Below are 14,060 nucleotides of genomic sequence, written 5' to 3' on the forward strand. Positions count from 1 at the left end.
TTTTATTGCTAAATACAATTCTACTGCATGAATGTGCTACAGTGTGTTCATCAGCTTATTCACCTTTCGAAAGACAACTTGGTTGTTTCCAGTTTTGGGCAATTATAAATAAGGCTTCTATATAGACATTCATGTGTAGACTTTGTGTGAACCATAATTCTTTCAATTCATTTGGGTAAATACCTTAGGAGGACAATTCCCAGATTGTGTTGTAAGACCATGTTTAGCTTTGTAAATAACCGCCAAATGGTCTTGGACAGTGCTGTGCTATTTGTATTCCCATCAGCAATAAATAACTCTCCTCCACATCTTCCCCAGTATTTGGTGTTGTCAGTTTTTGGATTTGAGGCATTCTGATAGGTGTGTGGTGGTATCCTATTTTGTTTTAATTTGCATTTCCCTAATGATATATGATGTTGAAAATCTTTTCATGTGCTTATTTGTCATTGGTATATCTGCTCAGGTGAGGCATTTGTTCATAGTTTAGCTCATTTTTTACTTGTTTGTTTTCTTATTGTTGAGTTTTAAGACTTCTGTGTATATTTGAATAAAAGTCTTTTATACAACTTCTATAAAAATTTTTTGGCAAATATTTTGCAAATATTTTCTCCCAGACTGTAGATTGTTTTTGCATTATTTTAACAGGATATTTTGCAGAGTAGAAGTTTTAAATTTTAATGAAGTCCAACTTAATCAATTTTTTCTTTTATGGATCATGCTTTTGGTGTTGTATCTAAAAAGTCATTGCCAAACCCAGTGTCAACTAGATTTTCTCCTGTGTCATCTTCTAGAGTTTTTATACTTTTGCAATTTACATTTAGATCTATTATCCATACTGAGTTGTAGTTGTGAAAGTTGTAAGCATCTTTGAGGCTAAAGAACTGAACAGAGATTCAGTAGCTGCAGGGTGCTAGGGAGGCAGGATGGAGTTAGAGATTGGTAAAGGTGGAGAAAATGTCTAAATGCAACAGACCTTTAGAGGAAACCACAGAAAAGCCTAAGTATCTAAGCTTTAGCTTAAAGCCTAAAATATCTAAGAAGTAATGGCAAAAAAGTAAATCATCTTTAATAAAGCCTAAAAGCAAGCCTAGACAGGATTAAGATGATCTACTTGCACTATATCTATGTGCCAGAAGACAACTTAACTGGCTCAAGAAAGAGATAATGTTATTCCAAACCTTTACATTTTTAATGCACAATGTCTGGCATCCAGTAAAAATTATTAGGAATGCTATAAAAAGGTCCACATAACCAAAAAACCATATTAAAAGCAGATGGTAGAAATATCCCCACAGATGATTCATATATTGGAGTTATCAGACAGAGAACTTAAAATAACAATAATTAATATAGTTAAGAAAATGGTGAAAAATATGGAGAATTTCAACTGGTACTTAAAGCCTATTGAAAGGATCAATTGGTTATTTGGAACTGAAACAAATTATAACTAAAATCAAGAAACAAATGCATGACTTTAATAAGAGATTAAACACGTCAAAACAGTTTAACTAGAAGTCATATAAGTAGAAAGTATCAAGATTAAAGTACAAAGAGAAAAGAATGAAGAATACAGAACAAGGATAAGAATATATAGAACATGGTGAAATGTTCTAACTGTGTGTAAATCTCAGAAGGGAAGAAGAGAATAGAATAGTAGCAATATTTCAGAAAATATTGGCTGAGATTTTTCCAAAACTCATATAAAGTATAAAATCACACATAAGAAGGTGCAAGGATCCTAGGTAGAATAATCACAAAGAATGTAATGCTTGGGATCATCATAGTCAAAGACTCTCCCGCAGCTCCCCCCCTCAAAAGAATCATAAAAGCAAACTGAGAAAAATAAGATGTTATTTTCAAAGGAGCAGCAACTGACTTTTCAATGGAATCAGTGGAAGTCAGCAGGCAATAGATTGATATCTTTAAGCTGTTGAAACTATCTATAAATTATGCTGGAATTCTAGGAGCACCTGGGTGGCTCAGTCGATTTGGTGACTAACTCTTGATTTTGGCTCAGGTCATGATCTCATGGGTTCATGAGTTTGAGCCCAGAATCAGGCTCCACACTGTAAGTACAGAGCTTGCTTGGGATTTTCTGTCTCCCTCTCTCTCTGCCTCTTCCCCACTCACTCTCTGTCTCTCTCAAAATAAATAAACATTAAAAAAAATTATGCTAAAATTCTATAACCAGCATAAATATCCTTCAAAAGTAAAGCAAAGTAACAAAGTTACCAAAATAAGGACATTTTCAGCAGCTCCCCTCCCTCAGCAAAAAAGCTGAGAGAATGTATTGCGGGCAGACTTTCACTAAAAGAAATACTTAAGGTGGTTGTTCAGAGAAGAGAAAAATGGCTCAGATGGAAGAACAGAAATGCAGAAAGGAATAACAGTACTGAGAAGGATAAATATGTGGCTATAGAAAAATGAATGTTGCCTTTACAAAATGATAATAATAATTCTTCGGGCTTAAAATATATAGAGAATGAAAACTATGACAACAAAATGATTTAAAATGTGTAAAGTTCTTTCATTGTTTGTGATGAGTTAAAATTACTAATTGCAGAGAGACTCTAATCAGTCTAGAGTGGATAGTGTAATCTCTGTGGTAAACACTCAATGAGCAAAAGCTGCATAATCAGGAAAGCAATAAGAAAAAATAAAGAATAAAATAGTTGAGTCATTTAAAAGAAGAAAAGAATTAGTAAATGCATTAGTAAACTGTGAGATAAGTCAGAGGAAAGCATCAAGAATGAGGTACAGAGGGACGCCTGACTGGCTCAGTTGGTAGAGCGTGTGACACTTGATCTTAGGATCGTTAAGTTCGAGCCCCACATTGGGTGTAGAGATTACATAAATATAAAATATTTTTTAAAAAGAATAAGGTACAGAGAGGCAAAAGGGTGCAAATGTATAGAAGAATATAGGAGGCACAGTAAATAAAGTGAAAAGGTATTACATATTGTCTAATATATGCATAATTATGGTTGTAATTCCAGAAAGAGAGGCAAGAGAGAATGGGATAGAAACAGTGCTTGGAGAGATCACAGCTGAGATTTTCCCAAGGTGAAAAGTGCTCCCCAGCCTCAGAGCAATCTCTGCTGATGTCCACCTTCTGGTATTCTCCTCCCATGTGTAGCTTCCTCCCACAATGTAGAGGGCTTAGCTGTATAACAATAAGACGCTGGAAATGAGGGAGTGTGACTTCCAAGGCAAGGCCAGAAAAGACATGAGCTTTCTCTCTTGCTCCCTCAGATCGTTTTCTCGGGGAAACTACCATGTCTTGAAGACACTCAAGCAGCCCTATGGAGAGACCCATGTGGCAAGGAACTGAGGTCCACAGCCAGCAACCAGTGTATGCACTTGGCAGACACGAGTAAGCTACCTTGGAAGCAGGTCTTTTAAGCCTCATTAAACTTTCAGGTAACAACATTCCTGGCTGACATCTTATATATAACCTCAGGAAAGACCCCCAAGTCAAACCCAGCAAGGTAAGCCACTTTGAAATTTCTCACCTACATGAGCCATATGAAATAATAAATGTTGATTGAATTATGCCACTAAGTTTGGAGTGATTTGCTATGCACAAACAAACAACAAATACAGATAGCTGAGCCTGGAAGTGGAGTCTTGCTATAACAAAAACATAAAATATGGAGTAACTTTGGAACTAGGCAGTCAGTGGTACCTGGGTTAGGGAAAGCATGAAGACCCTTTATGTGTTTGTTATAGACGCCTGATGGCCTTCAAGGAGACATCAGGTGAGGACTTAAATGAAAGTGAGAAAAAAGTCTCCTGAATGTTGAAAAAAGCGGATTCTAGTTGTATGGAAACAAAGTTTAGCAAACAGTTGCCTATAGTAACATGGAAGTTAGAAAATATACCAGAAGAGCTATGTGATCCAGCTAAGGAGAATTTTCAGGCAAACTATTGAGAATGCCTTCTTTCTTCTTAAAAAAATATTTATTTATTTATTTATTTATTTATTTATTTATTTATTTATTTATAATTTATTTTCAAGTTAGCTAACATACAGAGTATATAGTGTGCTCTTTGCTTCGGGAGTAGATTCCCATGATTCATCACTTACATACAACACCCAGTGCTCATCCCAATAACTGCCCTCCTCAATGGTCATCACCCATTTTCCTCTCCCGCTGCCCTCCCCATCAACCCTCAGTTTGTTCTCTGTATTTAAGAGTCTCTTATGGTTTGGCTACCTCTCTGTTTGTAACTTTTTTTTCCCTTCCCTTTCCCCATCGTCTTCTGTTAAGTTTCTCAAATTCCACATATGAGTGAGAACATATGATATCCATCTTTCTCTGACTGAGTTATTTCACTTAGCATAATACCCTCTAGTTCCATCCAGGTTGTTTCAAATGGCAACATTTCATTCTTTTTCATTGCTGAGTAGTATTACATTGTGTATATATACCACATCTTCTTTATCCATTCATCAGTTGATGGACACTTGGGCTCTTTCCATAATTTGGCTGTTGTTGATAGTGCTGCTATAAACATTGGGGTACATGTACCCCTATGAACAGCACTTCTGTATCTTTTTTCTTATAGTAAAATATCAGAGAGGAGACATAAGCCAAAGGTAAAATATTTTTAAAATCTGGGGGAGAAGAGTCAGAAATCATTGAATTAAAAACTCCCAGCCTCTCCAAATGACACAAAATGCTAAAATTAAGAAATAGCTTCCTAGCAAGGTTCAAATTCAAGGCACTTTAAAAAAACATGACCTAACAATGGACTTAAAAGTATTACTCTAAAAAGCTTTTGAAGGTCTCAGATGATGTCTTAGTGACATTCAGTCAGAAGATAGGGGTTATATGAAACTTAAGTGTGTTTCCCCTCAACAGTATCAGCAGAAGCCAAAGGTAAAGAAGGGCTTACCTCAGAGAGATTTGTGGTGTGTCTTCTGTCTAATGGAGTAAATTCCAATAGCATCCACAGCATAGCCACAAAGTTATAAAGATATTTGTATTGGCAGAAACACCATTAACTTGGACTTAAAGAATCAGAGACAGTAACAAGGAAAAGAGCCTTTGGATTCTGAAACTTTTATAAGCAGGAAGCAAACTGAGGAAATCGTGTGACCAAAAATAGTGGTATGTTTCATAAAAAAGAAAGATAACTCAAATTTAAGAGCCAAGAGCCCAAATGGAGGAGCCATGAAACAATGTGAATCATGTCTGTGCAAGAGTGGAAATGAATTCTAATCAGAGAACTTCTAAACTTTGCCCAGTGAGATTTCAGAATTGCTGTGGACCATGTGTTGTGCTCATTTTCTCCTTTCTGAACAAGAGCTTGTATAGCAGTTATCCTCTGCTATACCAACCATTCTATGTTTGGCATGGAAGGGGCAGATAACTTGCCTCTGTAGTTCACATGACTTCAAATGAAAAGGAGCAGTACTCAAGGGGATTGTATTAAGAACCTACACTCATGACTCATGCACACCTGGACCTGATCTAGATATAGAATTTTGGACTTTGAACTCATGGTGTAATGAGATGAATCTTTTGAGAATGAGTATGTTTTGCATCTGAGAGCAAAAGAGGGTGGAATGTGGTAGCCTGCCACCAAGATGGCCTCCATTGATTCTTGTCTCTCACTATTAACACACTCATGTAGTCCCCTCCAACACTGAATGTAGTTGAATATATAGCCAATAGGGCGTTATAGAAATGAGGGAGTATGACTTCTGAGACTATGTCATGAAACACACTGTGCCTTCCATCTTGTGGTCTCTTGGATTACTTGCTTTAGTGGAAGCCAGCTGCCATGCCAGTAAGGGCACTTAGCTAGTCCTATGGAGAGGTCCACGTGACATTACATTGAGATTATCTGCTAATGACCAGCATTTTTTGCTTACTAAGCATTTGAGTGAGACACCCTGGGAATAGATCCTTAACCCTAGTCAAGCCTTCAAATGACTGCAGTACCGGTAAGTCTCCTGACTGCTATCTCATGAAACATCTAGCTAGAAACATCTAGCTAGAAACATCTAGCCAAACTTCTCCTGGATACCTCACCTACACAACCTATATGATATAATAAATGTATTTTGGTTTTGTCTGCTAAGCTTCAGGTAATTTCTTGCATTTATAAATAGCTCATACATGAAACATTTCTAAAACTGAGGGTTTTTGTATTTAAAAAAATGAGCAGGATAAATATAAGAAAGAAAATCATACTAAACACATAAGAACTGACCGCTGAAGTCCGAGACAAAGGAAAATTATCTCCTTACAAAGATTTTAAGACACATTAACTTCAATGAAACAAATATTGAATAGATAGCTGTGACTTTGCAATAGGAACAATGGCAGCCAGAGACAACAAAGATAATTTCAGGGGTGCCTGGGTGGCTCAGTTGGTTAAGCATCTGACTTCAGCTCAGGTCATGATCTCACAGTTCATGGTTCAAGCCCCACATCAGGCTCTGTGCTGACAGCTCAGAGCATGGAGCCTACATCAGATTCTGTGTCTCCTCTCTGCCCCTCGCTGCTCCTGCTCTGTCTCTCAAAAATAAAAATAAACATTAAAAAATTTTTAAAAAGATAATTTTGACATAGTGCAAGAAAGCAATGACCAACCTAAAATTCCATACCAAACAAAAATAAGGTGAAATAAATATATCTTCAGAAAAAAACCTGAAAAAAATTAATCACCAGCAAATCCACTTAAAAGACATAATAAAGGGTATTTCTTGTAGGCAGAAGGAAAAAGATCCCAGCTGGAAGCTTGGAGTTGCAGGACATTAGAAAGCAAGAAATTTGTATCAGTTATAAAACAGTAATGACAATGTACTTGGGGGTTTAAAATATAAGGAGAATTAAAATACATGAACAAAAATAGCACATAAGTCAGGAGAGATGGGATTAAATTGAGGTAAAATGTTCTCTATTCATTGTCCAGAATAAGAATAAAGTACTAATATACAGTAGACACTAATAAGTCAAGAGTGAATAAAATAAGCTATAGATAAAGCACTTAAAGAATAAAGAATAAATTGATACCAATCTGTTAAAAGACAGAAAATAATAATAAAACAATCAATTCAAAAGGAGAAAAGAGAACACAGAAAAGGTAGGACACATAAAAAAACAAATACACAGTAAATTTAAATTCACAAAGGACCATGAGAATACACAAGAATTTGAAAGAATAATAAGGGAAAGTAGAAAGAATTTCTCATCATATACCAAGACATATATACAGTATTAAGAGAGTGTTCTTTTGATATATGTATAGAAAAATAGAACAATTGGCCAGAAGACAGCCCATAAATAGAACACATTCATGTGGATACTTGATAAAGGGGAAAAAAAAGTTCTGTAGAACAGTAGTGAAAGGTCTGTTTTTTCAATAAATAATGTTAGATATCTTGATGGGAAACACGGGGTGCCTGGCTGGCTCAGTGGGTAGAACATGCAACTCTTGATCTCAAGGTTGTGAGTTTGGGCCCTGCATTTGGGATGTGGATCCTACTTAAAAAAAAAAAAAAAAAAAAAAAGAATCATGGGCCTCGATGGTGAACAAATGAAGCAACTACTTCTAAAAGTACAAATTAAGCAATAACACTTCTAGAAAGTAATATATGAAAAACTCTTCTTTCTTCTTTTTTTGGGGTGGGAACACAATTTTTTTTAATTGAGATATGATTGATATATAACATGTTAGTTTTAGGTGTACACCATAATAATTTGATATGTGTATATATTGCGAAACAATTGCCACAAAAAGTCTAACATTTATTACCACACATAATTACAAATTTTTTTCTTTTGATGAAAACTGTTAAGATCTACTCTCTTAGAAACTTTCAAATATTCAATACAATATTATTAACTACAGTTGCCATGCTGTATATTACATCCCCAGGACTTATTTATATTTTAACTGGAAGTTGTACCCTTTGACTGCTTTCATCTACTTTGCCCAGTCCCCGACCCCCATGTCTGACAACCACAATACGTTGTATCTGTGAGTTTGGTGGATTTTTTTTTTTTTAGTCCCACATATAACTAAGATCATGCAGTATTCATCTTTCTCTGTCTGACTTACTTCACTTAGCATAATGCCCTCAAAGTCCATCCACGTTGTCACAAATGACAAGATTTCCTTATTTTTAATGGCTGAATAATATTGCATTGTATATGTATACCACATTTTCTTTATCCATTCATCCATTAATAAACACTGAGGTTGTTTCCATGTCTTGGTTATTGTAAATAATGCTGCAATGAACATGAGGGCGAAGATATCTTTTTGAGTTAATGTTTTCATTTCCTTCAGATAAATTCTCATAAGAGGAATTGCTGGATCATATGGTAGTTCTCTATTTCATTTTGGGGAAAACCTCCATACTGCTTTCTATAGTGTCTACACCAACTATATTCCCAAAAAAAGTGCATAAATGCTCCCCTTTCTCCATATCCTCACGTAATTCTTAAGCAACATAAAAAGACCCTAACTCTAAAATTGGACTACATTAAAATTTAAAAGTTCTGTTCATCAAAAGATACCACTAAAGGAAATCCTACCATTTGTAACAACATGAATGAACCTGAAAGACATTATGCTAAGTAAAATAAATCAGTCAAAGAAGGATAAATACTGCATGGTTCCTCTTATGTGAGACATCTAGAACAGTCAAACATATAGAAGCAGAGAGTAGAATGGTGGTCACCATGGGTTGAGGGGAATTATTCAAGGAGTATAAAGTTACAATTATTCAAGATGTGTAAATTCCAGAGATCTGCTGTACAACATAGTGCCTATAGTTAACAGGACGGTATTAAAAATTTGTTGGGAGTGGATTTCATATGAAGTGTTCTTACAACAAAACAAAACAAACCACAAAAGAAACACAGAGAGACCTTTTAAGGTTATGGATATGTTTATTACTTTGATTGTGGAGATAGTAACATGAGTGTATACATATGTCCAAACTCACCAAATTATATACATTAATTGAGTGTAGAGTTTTGTATCCCAGTTATACTTCAATAAAGCTGTGGGAAAAGGGAGACTGAAAACAATCCATGAAGGATGAGACTATACTCATGACACATTCCATCTACAAAGAACTCATATCCAAAATACTGTGTCTAAAGAACTCTTTAAATCAATAAGACATACAACTAAACAGGAAAAAATGGCCAAAGACTTAGACACCTCACAAAAGAGAATCCAGTTAGCCAATAAATATATATATATATAAAGGTGCTCAACTCATTATGAAAGGTAGAATACAAATCCAACCACAATGACGAGTATTAGTGTACCTATGAAACCACTAGTACTCTCATACATTCCTGGTCAGAATACAAATTAGTATAATCACTTTGGTGATGATATGGCAAAATGTGCTAAAAATAAATATATATGGGGCACCTGGGTAGCTCAGTTGGTTAAGTGTCGGAATCTTGACTTCAGCTCAGGTCATGATCTCATGGTTGTGAGATCAACCCCCAGTCGGACTCTGTGCTTAGTGTGGAGCCTGCTTGAGATTCTCTCTCTCCCTCTCCCCTTGGCCTTCCTCAGCTTGTGCTCCCTCTCTTAAAAAAATATATATACACAATCATATGATGTAGCAGGTCCGCTCCTACATATATATCTAACATAAATGTGTGCATATGTGCGGCAAAAGGCATGTATAAGAATGTTTATAGCAACATTATTTGTGATTATCCCACACTGGAAGCTAACTGTCCATCAGCAAGAAGGATAAATATATCTTGATATATTCAGACACTGTAATAGTTCACAGTTATTTAAAAATTACTATATGTTTGCTATGCAAGAAAATGGATGACATGTTGAATGAATAAATTGATACAAGTACACATCATACTGTGTGATATCATTTATATAAGGTTCAAAAATGAGGTGGCTAATTTACGGTGAATATAAGTCAGGAAAGTGATTAGTTCTTGGTAGGGGAGAGTTGTGTAGAGACTGGGAGAGGCTATGAGGGGGTTTCTGGGGTACTGACTTTTTTTTTTTCCACATCTGTGGTGATTATATAGGTGTTTTTGCTCTGAGAAAATTCATTGCACTATACGTCCGTGATTTTTCTACTTCTTCGTATTAGAGAAAGCATTTTGAATGAACTCACTCTTCCTAAGACAACGACTACAGAAAGACACCAGTTCTTGGCAGCCATGTTATGGCACGTGCCCTGACAGCAATTGCTGGCTCTGCTACTTGCTTATCCCTGGGGAATCATGTTTTCCCTGGTCTCCAGTTGAGTTTCTTACTTTTCCACCAGATCAGCAATATTTTTAAAATGGTTTTGAAATTGAGGTAGCATTTTTCAGGACTGGACAGGGAGATGCTTCTCTACACATATAATTTACGAAAACATTGTTTCAGAAGATGTTAAATCATTTGAATTCCGAAATCTATTTTCTCTGAAGGCAGATTCAATATGACTTTATGAAAACGTTGGTACTTCTTCTAGAAAAGCTGGCCATTGAAATATGATTCTACCAAAATACAACTATTACTACAAATGTGACTATGGAGCTTATGGTGAAAACACTAGCTCTGCAAAAATCCTCTCTTTCCAGACATAGGCGCTGCATTAAGATATTGAATTAAACAAATGTTTGTGTAATCTCCATATTCCTCCAGAGGAGAAAGGAAAAGACAATCACTGTAGTTTTTATTTTAAGATTATTACTCCAGGTCAAAGAATTTTCTTAATGACTGGAATATGAACAGGGCAGCATTAAAATCGATATAGATAATTTTCTGTGGACTCTTATTTACTTGAGATAAATTAAAGAATATTAAAACTTACTGGAAGTGTTTTCTTGGAAACAAAATGGTAACAGTACTACTAATGAAAAATATAGTCTCAGAGTCATCAAATAGAGATGGAATTATTTGGCCATGTAGGAGGATAGAAGAAAAGATTTGACATGAATTGTAACTACCTCCTCACTATTTCCCCATCCTCATATACAATCAGAGATATTTAAACAGCTGGAAAAATGTACACAAAATATACCTACAACCTAATGATGTCACCAATGACACATGGTTTTTAGGATTTCACTTTCCAAAAATCGCTAAATGTTACTTCATTTTCTGTTTTTCATTTTAAATCAAATTTTTATCCCTTTTGGAGTAGTGTTTAGGTATTTTTCAATAGCTTATTATTAGTTATTGCTCAAAAATGTATATTCAGATGATAGGCAGGTTTAATGTTAATAAATTTTTAAAATTGTGTTTTGCATGCTGTTTTATAACAGATGAAGTATGTTTAATATTTAATTTTCCTGTTTTCAAAATTTCATTGATTTTGAAAGTTGTAAAGAAAATATTCATCCTACTATCCATATTTCAGTATTATGTGTAGTGAAATGCAATACTGTTTATAGTGTCATTTTGTTCTCATTTTGGAATCAGTAGGTTGTATGGTATTGATTCTAGGATATGTGTTAAGATGTTCTTCATGTCTTAAATTGTGTTCAAATTTTGTAAACACCCCACTTGTCTCTTCTTAGCTTTTAAATGCTGGAATGTAAAATTAGACCAAGTTTGCTGATTTCACTATTCAAATCTGTATCCTTACTAATTTTTTTTTCTGCTTGACCCATCAGTTTCTAATAGAGATATATTAAAATCTTCCTCTATGATTGTGGATTCCTCAATGTTTTTCTTTTAATTGTTAGTTTTTGATTTATAAATTCCAATCCTCTTTTGTTATGTATAAGTTTAGGATTGTGTTACCTTCTTGGTGGATTGTTCCTTTTACTATTAATATGTAGTGATACCTTTACATTTCTTTTTTTTTTAATTTTTTAATGTTTGTTTATTTTTGAGAGAGAGAGAGAGAGAGAGAGAGAGAATGAGGGGCAGAGGGGCAGAGGGGCAGAGGGGCAGAGGGAGAAGGAGACACAGAATCCAAAGCAGGCTCCGGGCTCTGAGCTGTCAGCACAGAGCCTGACGTGGGGCTTGAACTCACAGAGTGCAAGATCAAGACCTGAGCTGAAGTCAGAGGCTTAACTGACTGAGCCACCCAGGCGCCCCTACTTTTACATTTCTATATAGCTTCTATCTTTAAATTCTTTTTCAGACTCATTAATATTTTAAACCTATCTTCCTTTAGTATTTTCTTAGTGTATCTTTCTATCCTTTACTTTCAAACTTTCTGTATGGCTTTAAGTTTTCTCTTGTAAACACCATAGAGATAGTATTTATTTTTGTGATGTATTCAGAAAATTTACCTTCCGATATCTAAGCTTGATCATTGAAATGATTATTGATATACTTAGATTAATTTTTGTTTACCATAGTACTTGCATTTTCTATTTATCAACCTTTACCATTATATCTTTTTTTTTTAAATGTTGAATTGAACACCTTTACTGCTTTTTGATTCCTCTCTTGATTTGGAAACTATAGAATATATGTCTTTTCTTTTAATAGTAGCCCTTCATTTTTAAAGTACATGTATATGTATAAAATTTTCTGATAATATCTGTAATTACTCAGTATTTCTATTTTCTGAATATAACATGACTTTATTCATTGAATACCAAGCCTAACTCCAAATCCTATAATTGTATAAATTTCCAGCCTCAACTTTTTTCAAAGATAAGAAAATGTTTTTTTAAAGAGTTCATTAATTTACAGACATATTTTGTAAGTTTCAGAACTCACTGTTTTCGTTAAATCTCATCCTTTCCCCCTAGGTTTATTTATCTTCTGGTTGAAGTTCATTCTTTTAATAGTACTTTTGTGGAGGATATATGGGGAGTAAATTAACTCAATCTTCATATGATGGCAAATATCTTTATTTTGCCCTCATTATAATAGTTCACCTGGTTATGAAGTCTAAGTTGATAGTCAATGCCTCTCTCTTTTTTTTTATAATTTTTTTTTAATGTTTATTCATTTTTGAGAGACAGACCATGAGCGGGGAAGGGTCAGAGAGAGAGGGAGACACAGAATCTGAAGCAGGTTCCAGGCTCTGAGCTGCCAACACAGAGCCCGACGCGGGGCTTGAACTCATGAACTGTGAGATCATGACCTGAGCCAAAGTCAGACGCTCAACTGACTGAGCCACCCAGGTACCCCAATAGTCAATGTCTCTTAATACTTCAAAAGGTTAAGCTATTGTCTTACGGCATCTACTATAGTATTGAAAAATTTGTCATTAGTCTGTCATTCATATTTAATCTGTCTTTTGTAGTTGAAAATTTTAAACAATTTTCTCTGTACTTTTGACATCCTTAAATTTCACTATGGTGTGCCCAGGTATGTTTTTTTATTTATCCTACTGAGTGCTTGTAGTACATTGTAAAATGAAGAACTCTTATATTTCTTCAATTCAAAAAAATGGGCAGCTTTTGTCAGTTCAAACGCGGCTTTTCTACCGTTAACACATTGGCATACTTCTGGTACTTTTCTAATAGATATGTGTTGGAGATAATCTATCTCTGTGTATATTAACTGCTCTTTCGTATATTTTAATGTATTTAACTCCCCTTGCTGCATTTTGTGAAAATTGCTCAGTGCTATCTTCACATTTATTCTCTTTTCTATCATAGCCACTATAGACTTTCCCCAGGCTGTCACATATTATTTCAATGGCTATTCCAGGATAGTTTAATTGTATTTTTAATTGATGCTTTTTATTTATTTATTCATTTTTAATTTTTTAATGCTCATTTATTATTTTGAGAGAGAGAGAGATTGAGAGAGAGAATCTGAAGCAGGGTCTAGGCTCTGAGCTGTCAGTACAGAGCCTGACTTGGGGCTCGAACTCACAGACTGCAAGATCATGACCTGAGCCAAAGTCAGATGCTTAACCGACTGAGCCACCCAGCCATCCCTAATTCATTCTTTTTAAAAAACTCAATCTATTTGAATTTCATTTCTTCCTGCTTCATAATTCTTTGCTTATTCTTTTTTTTTTTTCTAATGTTTTTATTTATTTTTGAGGGAGAGAGAGAGCAAGTGGGGGCCGGGGGCAGAGAGAGAGAGACAGAGGACCCAAGACAGGCTCTGTGCTGACAACAGACAGCCTGATG

The 14,060-nt window shown here is 35.0% G+C and overlaps 1 long non-coding RNA gene across 1 annotated transcript in view; it reads left to right on the forward strand.

Annotated features, from left to right (window-relative positions):
* The window catches only part of LOC123576875, a 39,605-nt gene that overhangs the window by 18,469 nt on the left and 7,076 nt on the right, over positions 1-14,060 (forward strand). Inside the window, exon 4 of the long non-coding RNA XR_006701619.1 lies at positions 3,253-3,488. This is a non-coding gene — a long non-coding RNA (uncharacterized LOC123576875). The remainder of the gene's footprint in view (positions 1-3,252; positions 3,489-14,060) is intronic.

Source organism: Leopardus geoffroyi, chromosome D2 (genome assembly GCF_018350155.1).
Source record: "Leopardus geoffroyi isolate Oge1 chromosome D2, O.geoffroyi_Oge1_pat1.0, whole genome shotgun sequence".
In the NCBI taxonomy this organism is placed as follows: domain Eukaryota; kingdom Metazoa; phylum Chordata; class Mammalia; order Carnivora; family Felidae; genus Leopardus; species Leopardus geoffroyi.